At 36.4% G+C, this 13,855-nt stretch overlaps 1 protein-coding gene across 1 annotated transcript in view; it reads right to left on the bottom strand.

Annotated features, from left to right (window-relative positions):
• The window catches only part of PMS1 (PMS1 homolog 1, mismatch repair system component), a 142,090-nt gene that overhangs the window by 25,653 nt on the left and 102,582 nt on the right, over positions 1-13,855 (bottom strand).

The following is a 13,855-nucleotide window of genomic DNA, read 5'->3' as shown; positions in this document are numbered from 1 at the left end:
ATCAATGTAAACTAGAGACTGTAACTAACAGAATCATTGTATTTTGCTTCCTTTAATGTAACAAAGGCGATATACCAAGGTAAAGGCAGATAAGGGGGGGATAGGGGAAGTATGTTAGACACTTGACATTGGTGGCGGTGTCTGACTCTTTACTCTACTTTGATTTAAGGTTATTTTTCCTTTTGCTGCTTCTTAGCTGTCATTTTTTTCCCTCTTTCTTTTGCCTGTCTACCTTCTTTGAGTCCCTCCTGCCTTGTGGAAGAAATGTAGATGCCCTTATATAAAAAAGGGTTGATGACAAAACCTTGAGGGCAATATACTGAGTGAAATAAGCCAGACACACAAGGACAACTATTGCAGGGTATCACTGATAGGAACTAATTATAATATGTAAACTCATAGACATGAAATATAAGGTACCAAGATACAGGATGATGCTTAAGAATGGGGAGCGGTTGCTTAGTATGAGCAAAATGTTCAACTAGGATGAACTTAAATGTTTGGAAATGAATAGAGGTGTCGGTAGCAAGATGTGAGAATAACTAACAGCGCCAAATGGTGCGTGAATGAGGTGGAAAGGGGAAGTTCAGAGTCATATATGTCACCAGAAGGAAAGTTGGAGGTCAAAAGATGGGAATGTATAAAACCGAATCCTACGGTGGGCAATGTCCATGATTAACTGTACAAATATTGGAAATCTCTTCCATGAACCAGAACAAATGTATGACAATACAATTAGAAGTTAATAATAGAGGGGCATATAGGGAAGAAATATATACCTATTGCAAACTATATACTACAGTTAGTAGTATTTCAATGTTCTTTCATAAACAGTAACAAATGTACCATACCAACACTACGAGTCAACAACTGAGGGGGGTTGATTAGGGATATGGGAGGATTCAAGTTTCCTTTTCTTTTTTTTTTTTTTCTTTTTTCACCTTTCACTTTATTTCTTGTCTGGAGTAATGAAAAGTTTCTAAGAATTGAACAAAAATTAAGTGTGGTGATGGATGCACAGCTGTATGAGGGTACCAGGGGCAACTGATTGTACACTTTGGATCTTTGGATAATTGTATGGTATCTGAACAATCCCAATAAAAATTAAAAAGGGAAAAAAATAGATCGGGAGATCAATGAACAACTATAAGATGGTAATGTGACCAACTGATTGTATATCTTGGATAATGATATGGTTTATGAACAAATCTTACTTTAAAAAAAGTAAATGAACAATGGGGGGAGGAGGGGAATGGGGGTGTTTTGGATGTTCTTTCTTTTCATTTTAATTTTTATTTTATTCTTTGGAGCAATGAAAATGTTCAAAGTTTGATTGTGGTGATGAAAGCACAACTATATGATGATACTGTGAAAAAAAAAATAGGAATAAAATGAAACTTCTAGGGCCAAAGAGAATGGTTATGTCACCCCTTTACTAAAAAAATTGAGATGCCTGGATCCCACCCTCAGAGTTTTTAATTCTCCATGCCTATGCTGAGGTTGGGCAGTTCTGTTTTTAAAAAGCTCCACAGAACAACAAAAGAAAAAATAAACTGAACTTCAAAAAAATTTAAAATGTGAGCATCAAAGGACACTATCAAGAAAGTGAAAAGACAACCCACATAATGAGAGAAAATATTTGCAATATATAGAATATATAAAGAACTCCTACAAATCAACAAGACAAACAACCTAATTAAAAACTGGGCAAAAGGGCTTGAATGGATATTTCTCCAAAGGAGATAAACAAATGGACAACAGGCACATGAAAAGTTGCTCAACGTCATTAGCTGTTAGAGAAATGCACACCAAAACCACAATGAGATACCACTTCGCCCACAGTACAATGGCTATTATTAAAAAAAAAACAAAAAAAAAAAAAAAACAAGCAAAAAATAAGAAGTGTTGGTGAAGATGTAGAGAAATAGGTGCTTTTGTACATTGCTGGTAGGAATGCAAAATGGTGCAGCAGCTGTGGAAAACAGTTTGGGGGTTTCTTAAAAAGTTTAACATCAAAGCACTTCTATATGATCTGGCAATTCTACTCCTAGATATATACCCCAAAGAATTGAAAACAGGGACTCACAACAGATACTTGTACACTGATATTTATAACAGCATTATTCACAATAGCCAAAAGGTGAAAACTTGGAAAGACAATAGCCAAGTGTCCATCAACAGATGAATGGATAAACAAAATGTGGTATCCATACAATGGACCATCAGCAATAAAAAGGAATGAAGTTCTACTACATGCTACAACATGGATAAACCTTGAAAACATTGTCTTAAGTGAAATAAGCCAGATGCCAAAGGACAAATATTGTATGATTCTAATTATATGAAATATGTAGAATAAGACAATTCATAGAGAGAAAAAGGAGATTAGATGTTACCAGAGCCTGGGGAGAGGGGAATGAGGAATGATTTCTTAATGGGTTAAGAGTTTCTGTTTGGGGTAATGAAAAGTTTTGGAAATTATAGTGGTTATGGTTGTACACTGTGAATATAATTAATGCCACTGATCAAAATGGTACATTTTAGGTTATATATATTTTGCCACAATTAAAAATTTTTTTTCTAAAGTCTGCAAGCTAACCACTTAAGATCTGTGTACTTTACTGCATTTAAATTATATGTTAAGACAGTACTGGGAGAGGGGAGAAAAGCATAGGTTTTGGAGTTAAACAATCATGGGTTAAAATCTTTGTTCTGCTACTTATCTTTTGGTCAGGTTATTTAACCTCTTTAAGACTTAATGTTGTGAGAAAACAAATATGTACCTTGTTATGTTGTTCTGAGAATTAAAAATAATGCCTGGCACAGAATAAGGGCTCAATATGTAGTACGAAAGCCATGAGTGTTTAAAAAAGAAAAGAAAAGAAAAAGGCAGCACTGTAAGTGATTTTAATGCATAGCCAGAACTGAAAACTACTGCTATGTGTGGAGCCATAGTGGTTAAAAGCACAGACCCTGGAGACAGATTGCCTGGCCTGGTTCTACCACTTAGTAGATCTGTAAACCTATGTAAAATTACTTAATTTTTCTGTGTCTCAGTATGCTCATTTGTAATATGCCAGTGAGCTACAAATGACTTTGTAGTTCTGTTGTGAGGAATAAAATGAGTTAAAATGCATCAGGTACTTAGACTAGTACTTGCAACATAGGAAATGGTCATAAATGTTTGCTATCTTTATTTTGTTCTACCAAGAAACTTTTAAATTTTATAAGGAATGGGCCTAAGATTGACTAATAAGTATTTGATAATTATTTAAGCAACCTTGCTAACATTTTAAAAACTTCATGTTTCAAATTTGAGACTAGAAAATTAATGTCATTTCCAGTCCCCTATTCTTAAGAAATTAGCTGAATACCATTACGTAATATACATATAACATTTTAAAGGAGAAATCTAAATAGATATGTTAGGAAATAAAAATGATATTACTGGGAGAATTGTATTAAATGTTGAAAACTGAGACTAAGACAAAAGAGATCACAACATACATGTAGCTTGTACTCAATAATTTGTTGAATGAATGCTAACTGGATGAAAATCTATTAAAAAAAACCCAGCAGACTTGATTAAATATGCCTGTTTGGGTTATTTATCATGCCATCTTTAACATTTTGAATTTTTTTCTCCCATTTCTATTTAAAACCTGAGATTCTGGGTTAGCTGTATACAGCACATGATATCCAATAGTTTAATCTCAACAGGTATTAGAAATAAGCATTTTTCTCTTGGATATTCAAATTCAGGATTTTTCCTTTAGAGTGGAAAATGAGTTCAAGACAAATGTCACCATTTGTAGTTAATCATAAGGCGCATACTTTCACATATGGTATTAATCTTTCATTTATTTAAGAACTTAGGCAATTTAATTAGTTCCTTGGGAAATACGAGTTATGTCCAAAAGAATATTAAGTAAATGTTAAGTAAAAGCAAAGTAATTACAATTACCTTTGTGATTAATGTCAGTAAGGTATTTAGTAACTTGAAGGGAAATGGTAATCCTAAACAATATTGTGGTTTGACTTGACCAATAGTCAATTCAAATGTTTTTTTGTGACTAAAGAGTACATTTAATTATAAAGTTTATTTACCATCTTCAAAAATACCCCAATTGCAAATAAGACTCTTATTTTAAGTAGAAATATGGTGGGGATAGCTATTGCAAATGAAAGCTCAAGCTACTGTCAAGGACTGAGACCCCAGCAGCAGGGAGATTCGAGGGCTCAGGCCCTAAATATGGATTCTAATCCACTAGAGGAAAAAAGAGGAAAGCAAGGAAAAAAAAAAAAAATCCAAAAAGGAAGAACTAAAAAATGAAAGCATTTCTTACCCCGAACTCTATCCTAAGCTCTCAGCAGAGTTGTAACAGCTGAAAAATCCTGATCCTACTCCTTACTTAAACTCCTTGACATGGCTTACAGGACCTTTTCATGATCTGATCCCTGAATATTTCTTCACCACATTCTCCATATTCTGTTCCTATCATAAAGGACATCTTTTAGTTCCTAAACAACATCATGTTCTTTCTAGCTTCTTCGTCTTCTTACATGCTATTCCATCTACTTAGAAAATTCCCTACACCTTTCTGGTTATTTCCTATTCAGGGAAGCATTTCCTGTCCCATAGATAAATTAAGCCCAACTGCTGTGTGTTTTCATAACTGTTTTCCTTTATCTTAACACTAATCACATCTATGGTTACTACTTGCTTAATTGTCTGTAGTTTGCACTATTATGTACCATTTATGAGTAGAGAGAATGTTCTATTTATTACTGTACCTGAAGTAACTAGTCAGAGTTCATAGTGCCTTGTACATGGAAAGCTTTCAATAAATACTTCCTGACTGAAGGAAGGAAGGAAGGAAGGAAAGGAGGGTGGGCAGGAGGGAGGGGAAGGGAGGGCAGGCAAGTAGGAAAAAAGAACAAGAAAAAAAGGGAAAAAGACAAATGGATGGAAGGACTTATTATCTGTAAGAGAGAAGTCTCTTACCTCTTACACAGAGTTTAGATTTATGGAAAGAACTTCCAGATAAAGATGAGAAGAGAACTAATCCTGATCTCGGACTCTTACCAATCATGATCCCAGAACCCTTAGCTTTGGAATATTCTAACATAGGATTTTTTGATACACAATAAGCTTTGATTCCAAGATAGCTATATTTTCCTCACAGATTTCTATTTCTGGTCTCCAAATTAAATTTATCTTGACTCAGCAAATGAAAAATAACGTAACTCACAATAGATAAATTCCCTTTCACAACTTAGAAATTCTGACTATATTAATACCATGCCAGCCACTGACTGGTATCATAACACACAATATCTCATTTAATCCTCAGAACAACCCATGAGGCATTGTCTACACATTTTACAAAAAGCTAGCAAAGGAAGGAACTGGGGTTAGAACCTAAGTGTGGCTTCAGTGGCCTGTTCTTGACCATTAGTGTCTCTTTTGTTGATCTTAGGGCAATAAAATACAGAAAAATATGGATTTCAAATACTAACTGATGACAAACAAATTTTTAGATGAGGCCTATTACCCATAGTTCTGGTAACCTGACACCCTGGGGCCCTGATGGAGAAATAATGCTGACATTTTCTAAAGGCAAATGGAATAATATGTTTTGCTGTAAGGCTACAAGGTAATAGCTGACAGGATTTTGTTCTTAAGTTGCTATACTATTCCTACTTCCATCAGCACTGGAAACACCTATGATTTTTTCTATTCTCAGCTCTCAATTCATCATCTCCCTGGGCAATGCAACTGAACTTTAGTGAACTTACTGAATATATTAAGTCAAGTACACTCTTCTTTAAACTGCATAGTTCTGTCATTCAGGTATCTAATTTTCACTCTGCAAATTGTTACATGGGAAGAAAACCATGAAGAATAGCTTGAGTAAGAAGTAATCAGCATTCACAACATGGAGACAGGACATCTTTAAGAGAAGACCACATATGCAGTAAGAATGTGTTGTGTTCTTCCCTCTTCTGCCTAGTCAAGGTATAGATTAACAGTTATTCATAATTGTCTAAGTCCACATCCTGGTGTCTCTTTAATTAGAAATTAGTGATTTCAGTATCAAGTATTTCCCATTATCTTGTTTGTTAATTTTTTCCCCTGTAGTATAGAACTACAATATACATGTTCTTTGTCAGTACTATCCAGTCTGTATAGTTTTTGCTGCTTTTAGGACTCCAATTTCCCTTATGTAATACCCCCCTCCACCAAAAATACCAAAACTTATAATTATTAAAATATAGATGTTTACATTTCCAGGATTCTTATCTTAGAGGAAAAGGTCAAAATTCTGAGTTTCACCCCATCTTCAATTTCACTGGCTCCATTTCTTAAAATGTACTTTTGCATTAATTCCAGGGCTGGAGTGTTGAATTAATTTTGTTCTTACCTGCTTACAGATGCAGCCTCAAGGTTTCTGTTCATATAGCCCATTTCTGTTATAGGCCAGGTTTATGCAATCAGTATTAAAATAAAATCAATAATCTTATGTTCTCATTTTTTTTTCAAAACAATTATAGTGTCCCTGCTATGACCAGTTGTTGCAAATAATTTCAGTTTTATCCAGAAAAAAATACTCAATTATCCCTAAAGTGTATAATAACAGTCCTACCTCATAGGATTATTTTAAGGATCAAATGATATAATTCATTTAAAATTCTTAACAGAGAATCAAGTGTACAGTAAAGCTTAATAAACATTACCTATTACATTTAAATTGTTAACTTAACCCAGAGAAAACTAGACTGTTACTACTAGACCACAAACACCATGACCAAAGTAGGGATTGTTTGCTGCTACATTCCTACCACAACGCTTGCCACACCGTGGGTTCTTGATACCTATTTATTGAATTGAATTGACAACTACTCAAAAACAGCTTAGGACACACTCACTGATGATGTGGCCTACTGAAGCAGGTGTTCGGCAGGATTTCTTTCCACATAGTTAGCTGTATACTGTAGCCCTGAGGTGGCACCATGTAAAAGAATGAACTTTTAAAAGGCAAATATGTAAAACATGCCTTAACCTAATGTACAGACTTAGGTCCTGCCTTAAAAGACTTTACTAACAATATCTTAAATCATAGGATCCTTGTAAAAACTACTATTAAGAAACAATGTCATTCTAGTTTTTGTAACATAATTTGCAACATGATAGTGACAATTACTGAGTACTACAATGTACTTACTACACAATAATAGCATTACAAATACAACAGTAACAAGCCAGTAATTACATAATGGAATTACAAATGGAGTTCTAGTGTCTACATGTATGGGAAGAAATTCAGCACAGGTGTGTGTGAAAATCTGTGTAAGTTTTTTTTAGGTGATTGTTAGGTTTAAAATTGTTTAAAACTAGTGTCTTATCCAGAAGAAATAGCTTCAGTGAAATTCATTTTGTCTATCACTTAGACATTCTGTTCTGACTGCAGAGAAGCATTTCTTAGAAAATCTGACTTTCCTGTGAGCAGCCCTCAACCAGCACTCTAAGAACAAAGAAGATTCTCTAAGGTAGGGTTCTCATAAATAAATTTAAGGGAATTGGACTTGTGACACAGAAAGACCTGGGTTCAAACCTCAGCTCTGCCAGATACTGTGTGACTTTATACCTGTACTCCCCTAAGCTCATTTTCTGTAACATGGCAATATTTACTTCTTGGTGGTGTCATAAGGGATTAAAACTCTAAATGTACCAGGCAAATACGAAACCTTTTTTAGTAACATTTTAATAAAAACATTTAATAAAATCTGCTAATTGCAGATAAATCCAAGAAGTAAAATAAAGAGGAAAGGACTTTGAAGGTAGAAGGAACCTTAGAGACCATATGATTACAAACCTCCATTTTCTAGATAGATGAAAAACTGGGGCTCTCAGAAGACAGTCCACACTTCTTGACATGGTTTATATGGTGCTACAGGATCTTGACTCTACCAACCTCTACAACTTCATTTCTCACTAATCTAGGCACATTAAACTTCTTTCAGGTCACAAAAAATACTAGTCTTCCGCACACCATAGGCCTCCATCTCCACCACCATTACCGAGCAACTCTCTCTCTCTCTCTCTCTCTCTCTCTCTCACACACACACACACACACACACACAGCTTCTATCTGGCTAACTGCTACTCTTCCTTTAGATTTCAGCTTTGATATCACTTCTTCTGACTCATCACTCCTAACAAATGCTAACTCCCTATCACAGTAAAGATAAATACTCCTAAGCTCTCAGACTGTGGTGTTCAAATACCATTTCTCACTCCTTGGAAAACTGGCTGATTCCAGGCCTGGGATAGAAATTGTTCTAGATGAGCCTGGAACATCTTTTCATACCAGAGAGCAAGAAAGCTATCAATGTCTACTAGGATTGTATCAAAAGGGTTCAGGAGCCAGTTAGAAAAGGCTTTTTGTTGGCCAAAGATGGGACAATTGGAGCACCAATAAGGATAATAACTGAAATAGGCTGAAACACATCAAATATGTTTAAATCCATAAATTCATAATGATACCAAATAAAGAAAAACCTGTCATTCACTATCGGAAGATGCTAGCGAACCAAGTCAAATGATTATAAAAAGAATCATATCACTAGATAGTTAAATACGAGATGTGGGTTAGTTTTTCTTCATAGAATTATTTCAGCTGATAACTAAAAAAAAAAAAAAAGAATGATAAAATCAGCAAATCACCCTCTCTCAACCCTGAATGAATTAAAAGATTTAGGCATTGATCATCACTGGACAGAGACAAAAAGAGACCCAACCAAACAGGATGTATCTTGTAATGGTGAAAAAAAAATCCACTATGAAGTAGTTCTTGCCCAAATAAATAAAATATATACATTTACACATATGTATATACATAAATAAATATTTTTAAAAAAGGAAATCAAACCTGAATTTGATCAAGTCTCTAGTCCAACTATTAGTTTAGAGGAAATGAAAGAGCAACATGCTAAATGGCACTACAGGCATAAACAAAATTCAGAATGTGGAAATTCTATAAGACAAAAACTCAGTTTCTTCAATACATAAATGGGGGAAAAAAAAAAGGAGAAATGAAGATTAAAGGAGGCTTAAGACACATAGCAACCAAAAACAACATGTGAAACTATTTGGATCCTGATTCAAATAAACACACTTTAAAATAAAAGACATCATGAAAAAATTGAACACTGGATATCTGAAGATATTAAGGAATTAGTACGATTTTTTTTAAGTTAAGACAATGGTACTATGATTACCTTTAAAATAGTGTCAGGGGAACCTAAGATGGTGGCTAGGTGAGACAGGACAAAAAAAATCTCTGTGAAAAATACTAGAAAAAAACCAGAAGGAGACCCAGAGAACCAGTTTCAGCGATGCACCAGTTGGATGAGGCCTCCTAGCACCACAGGGGCCGTATACTTGGTGTAACCAGGAGTCTGCATTCCGAAACGACTGAGTAAGCCAGCTGGAAGACCCGCAGCCGTGCTGTGGTATGGGGAAGCCGGAGGTTGGCAACTGGAGACAAACTGGTTCTTTAAAAAAAAAAAGGGGGAAAACCCAGGAGCGGCCGCAATTGCCGATGGTGGAAACTGCCCAGCAAAACACGACAGGAGTGAGCTGAGCTGGCTTCTTGGTGTCAGCCGTGGAGGACAGCTCGCAGCAGACACCCTTGGGACCAGGGGAGTGCAGGGGAGAGCTGGAGTGAGGGAGAAGCCCCGCGGCTTCTGGCTGGATCCCCGGAGGGCTGGATAAACTCCTGCCTGGAGCCGTGCCCACAGCCCAGAGCCCCGCCAGTTATCCCGGAGCTGGGAAGGAGAAACTGTGCGAAGAGGGGGGGTTGTGGAGATGCCCCCTTCAACCATTTTTGCGTCGGGCTGAGAGCACCCCAGCACGGCAGGGCAGCCTGGGGCTTCCCTTGAGGGACGGTGCACAGTTGTGATGTAGCAGAGGTCCTGGAAGATCACAGCAGAGAAAGAGGGCCCACTCGGATAACCCAGGGACGCTGCGCCAAGTCTAGTGGTTTGTGGGTCAGCAAGAGAGAGGGTCTGGGATGGATCCGAAATGAAGGCTTAGACTCTTGTGACAGCCTTGAAGCTCCAGGAACACCTGGGGGGATTGAATATTAAAATTGCCCTGCCTCCCTGGCCACCCGGACACACGCCCCACATTCAGGGTGGATGGCTCCAGCAACACACTCAAACTGAGTTCACCAACTGAACCCCCACAAGAGTCATTTCCCCACACACCGCGGGGACAAGGTTGGGGAGAGCTGACTTGAGGGGTATAGGTGACTCACAGACACCACCTGCTGGTTAGCTAGAGAAAGTGTACGCCACCAACCTGTGTTTCTAAAAAATTAGATTGGCATTTTTTTTTTTTTAACAACTTGAAAGAACCCTATCAAGCAAAGCAAATGCCAGAGGCCAAAAACAACAGAAAATCTCAATGCATATGATAAAACCAGATGATATGGAGAACCCAAGTCCAAACACCCATATCAAAATATCAGAAGACACCCAGTTCTTGGCTCAATTAATCAAAGAACTACAATCGAGGAATGAAAACGTGGCAAAGGATTTAAAGGACATCAAGAAGACCATGGCCCAGGATATAAGTGACATAAAGAAGATCCTAGAAGAGCATAAAGAAGACATTGCAAGACTAAATAAAAAAATAGAAGATCTTATGGAAATAAAAGAAACTGTTGGCCAAATTAAAAAGATTCTGGATATTCACAATACAAGATTAGAGGAAGCTGAACAAAGACTCAAAGTCCTAGAAGTCCACAGAACAGAAAATGAAAGAACAAAAGAAAGAATGGAGAAAAAAATCGAAAAAATTGAAATGGATCTCAGGGATACGATAGATAAAATAAAATGTCCAAACTTAAGACTCATTGGTGTCCCAGAAGGGGAAGAGAAGGGTAAAGGTCTAGAAAGAGTATTCAAAGAAATTGTGGGGGAAAACTTCCCCAACCTTCTACACAATATAAATACACAAAGCATAAATGCCCAGCGAACTCCAAATAGAATAAATCCAAATAAACCCACTCCAAGACATATTCTGATCAGACTCTCAAATACTGAAGAGAAGGAGCAAGTTCTGAAAGCAGCAAGAGAAAAGCAATTCACCACATACAAAGGAAACAACATAAGACTAAGTTGTGACTACTCAGTGGCCACCATGGAGGCAAGAAGGCAGTGGCACGACATATTTAAAATCCTGAGAGAGAAAAATTTCCAACCAAGAATACTTTATCCAACAAAACTCTCCTTCAAATTTGAGGGAGAGCTTAAATTTTTCACAGACAAACAAATGCTGAGAGTTTGCCAATAAAAGACCTGCCCTACTCCAGATACTAAAGAGAGCCCTACTGACAGAGAAACAAAGAAAGTAGAAAGAGATATAGAGAATTTTAACAGACACATATAGAACCTTACATCCCAAATCACCAGAACACTCATTTTTCTCTAGGGATCACGGATCTTCCTCCAGAAGGGACCATAGGCTGGGACATAAAACAAGCCTCAATAAATTTAAGAAGAAAAAATAAAATTGAATATATTCAAAGAACATACTCCAACCACAATGGAATACAAATAGAAGTCAAAAAGTTTTTGAATCGTAACTCCACTATTTACTTCCTACATGATATAAAATACACAAACTCTAAGGACAAATCAGTGGTTTTGAACTCAACGTAAAATACGTAATTTTTGACAAGAACTATATAAAGGTGGGGGAATGGAGGAGTATAGGAACATAGTCTATGTGTCCTATAGAAATTAAGCTGGTATCAAAGAGAAATGGGGGAAGGGGCAATGGGGAGTTAAGAAATGAATGTAAGGTTGCTGTTTGAGGTGAAGGAAAATTTCTAGCAATGGAGGGAGGGAAGGTGATAGCATTACAACATTCTAAATGTGATTAATCCCACTAATGGAATGCTAGGGAGGGGGTGGAATGGGAAGATTTAGGCTGTATATATGTTTCCACAGTTGAGAAAAGAAAAAAAAAAAAAAAAAAAAAAGTCTCAATAGACAGCAATTGAATGCCAAGGATGACCCTGGAAAGGATTGGACGATGGAGGTCAGGAGGCTCAAACGGACACAGTTGAGACATAAGGAAAAGGAAATATAGAATGTAAGCTTTGTATCATTGTTGAATCTCTTGTACTTCTTAGCTGCGCTTAATGGGATTGCATAAAAAAATGTTCTTGTTCATGGAAATTGTATATGAGAATTATAGTCTTTGTTCAAGGAGGTGTGCTGCTAGCTCTCATGTTCAGAAGACAGAGCAATAGATGATGGATGATAGACAGGGAGAGAGGGAGGGAGGGAGGGAGGAAGGGAGGGAAAGAAACAGCAGTGGGACATATTAAAGTTTGTGGATCGGGGGGTATCGGGGGGGGGTCAGGGAATGCTGGAGTTCTGTGTATGGGGTTTGTATGGTTTTTGCAACTGTTCCTATAACTTTGAATTTATTCCAAAATAAAATGTTAAAAAAAAAACAAAACAAACAAACAAAAAAGGATGGATCTTAATCTGTTACTGAAGGCCTGATAGGGAAGACCACACAGAGGGAAAGCCATAGGGAATAGCCAGAAGATGAAAGTCAATGGAACCTGGATGAGAAGGGAGAAGAGGCTATGTGCATTGCCATGTGAAAGAAGAGCCAAGGGACAAGGATTGCAGGCAGCCAGCCCCAGAACCAAATGGTCTTCACAGAGAAATCATCACCTTTATGACAACTTGATTTTAGACTTCTCCCAGCCTAAAAACTGTGAGCCAATAAATTCCCATTGTTTAAGCCTACCTTGCAATAATATTTGTTTTAGCAACCGGGAAACTAAAACCTTAGAGAATTATTTTAAGGGGTAATGATATGGTGGTTATGTTTTTTTAAAAAGTCAAAAGTCTTTATATTTTGAAGATATATCTAGAGTATCTATTATTCAACCTATATGATACTTGGGATTTGCTTTAAATATCCCATATATTATACAGGGGTAGGGGAAGAGTAGGGAGATATAAATGAACCAAAAATGGCCAAATGATGATTATTAAGGCCTGTGATGGATACTTGGGGCTCATTCTGCTGTTCTCTCTTCTTTTTATATGTTTGAAAATGTTCACAACTAAAAGTTGACAAGTAAAATAAAAGAGCCCCTCATCCTAAAAAAAAAAAAAAAAAAAACAAACAGTGTCATTATCTTTTAGAAATACATACTCAAGTGTTTACAAATAAATGGTTTGGGCATTATACCTAGGATTTGCTTCAGAATAATAAAGGAAATGGGGAAGTGATTCAGGATATGGTTGAAGCAGGAATGACCATGAAATGATGGTTGGTAAAACTGGGTGATGGATTCATTTTTCTGTTTTGTCCACTTCTGTGATATTTTAAAAAGAACAAAACAAAATCATCCTCACCATATAAAAAAGCGAAGGAGAACAGTAAATATATCAAGATTTTCCCTATTGCTATTAATAGCGGTATTTTTTGCAAATTGACAGTGGCATGCTAAGACTAAACGAGCTACTGAAAAATTGAAGAAAAAAAGGTCAGGTGATAGATTATATTTAAAAATTTTTCCAGATGTTTGACATAACATTGAGATGCCTTAGATAACAGTACATGATTAGCAGTATAGTTCCATTCTTAATTTTCTGGTGGAGTCACTCACTCAAAACATAATTATTTTGTATTTATGTTAAGTGTCCTAGGTCAATAAGAAACATCCATTGTATTAATTTTGGAAAATTTATTCAGATGATCTGATCTAAAGATGGCAAGTAATATGTAATTATTTTAATCAAAGCTAAATAAAAT

Source organism: Choloepus didactylus, chromosome 9 (assembly GCF_015220235.1).
Source record: "Choloepus didactylus isolate mChoDid1 chromosome 9, mChoDid1.pri, whole genome shotgun sequence".
In the NCBI taxonomy this organism is placed as follows: domain Eukaryota; kingdom Metazoa; phylum Chordata; class Mammalia; order Pilosa; family Megalonychidae; genus Choloepus; species Choloepus didactylus.
The sequence above is the reverse complement of the archived record's forward strand: the minus strand, read 5'-3'. Positions and strand labels throughout refer to the sequence as shown.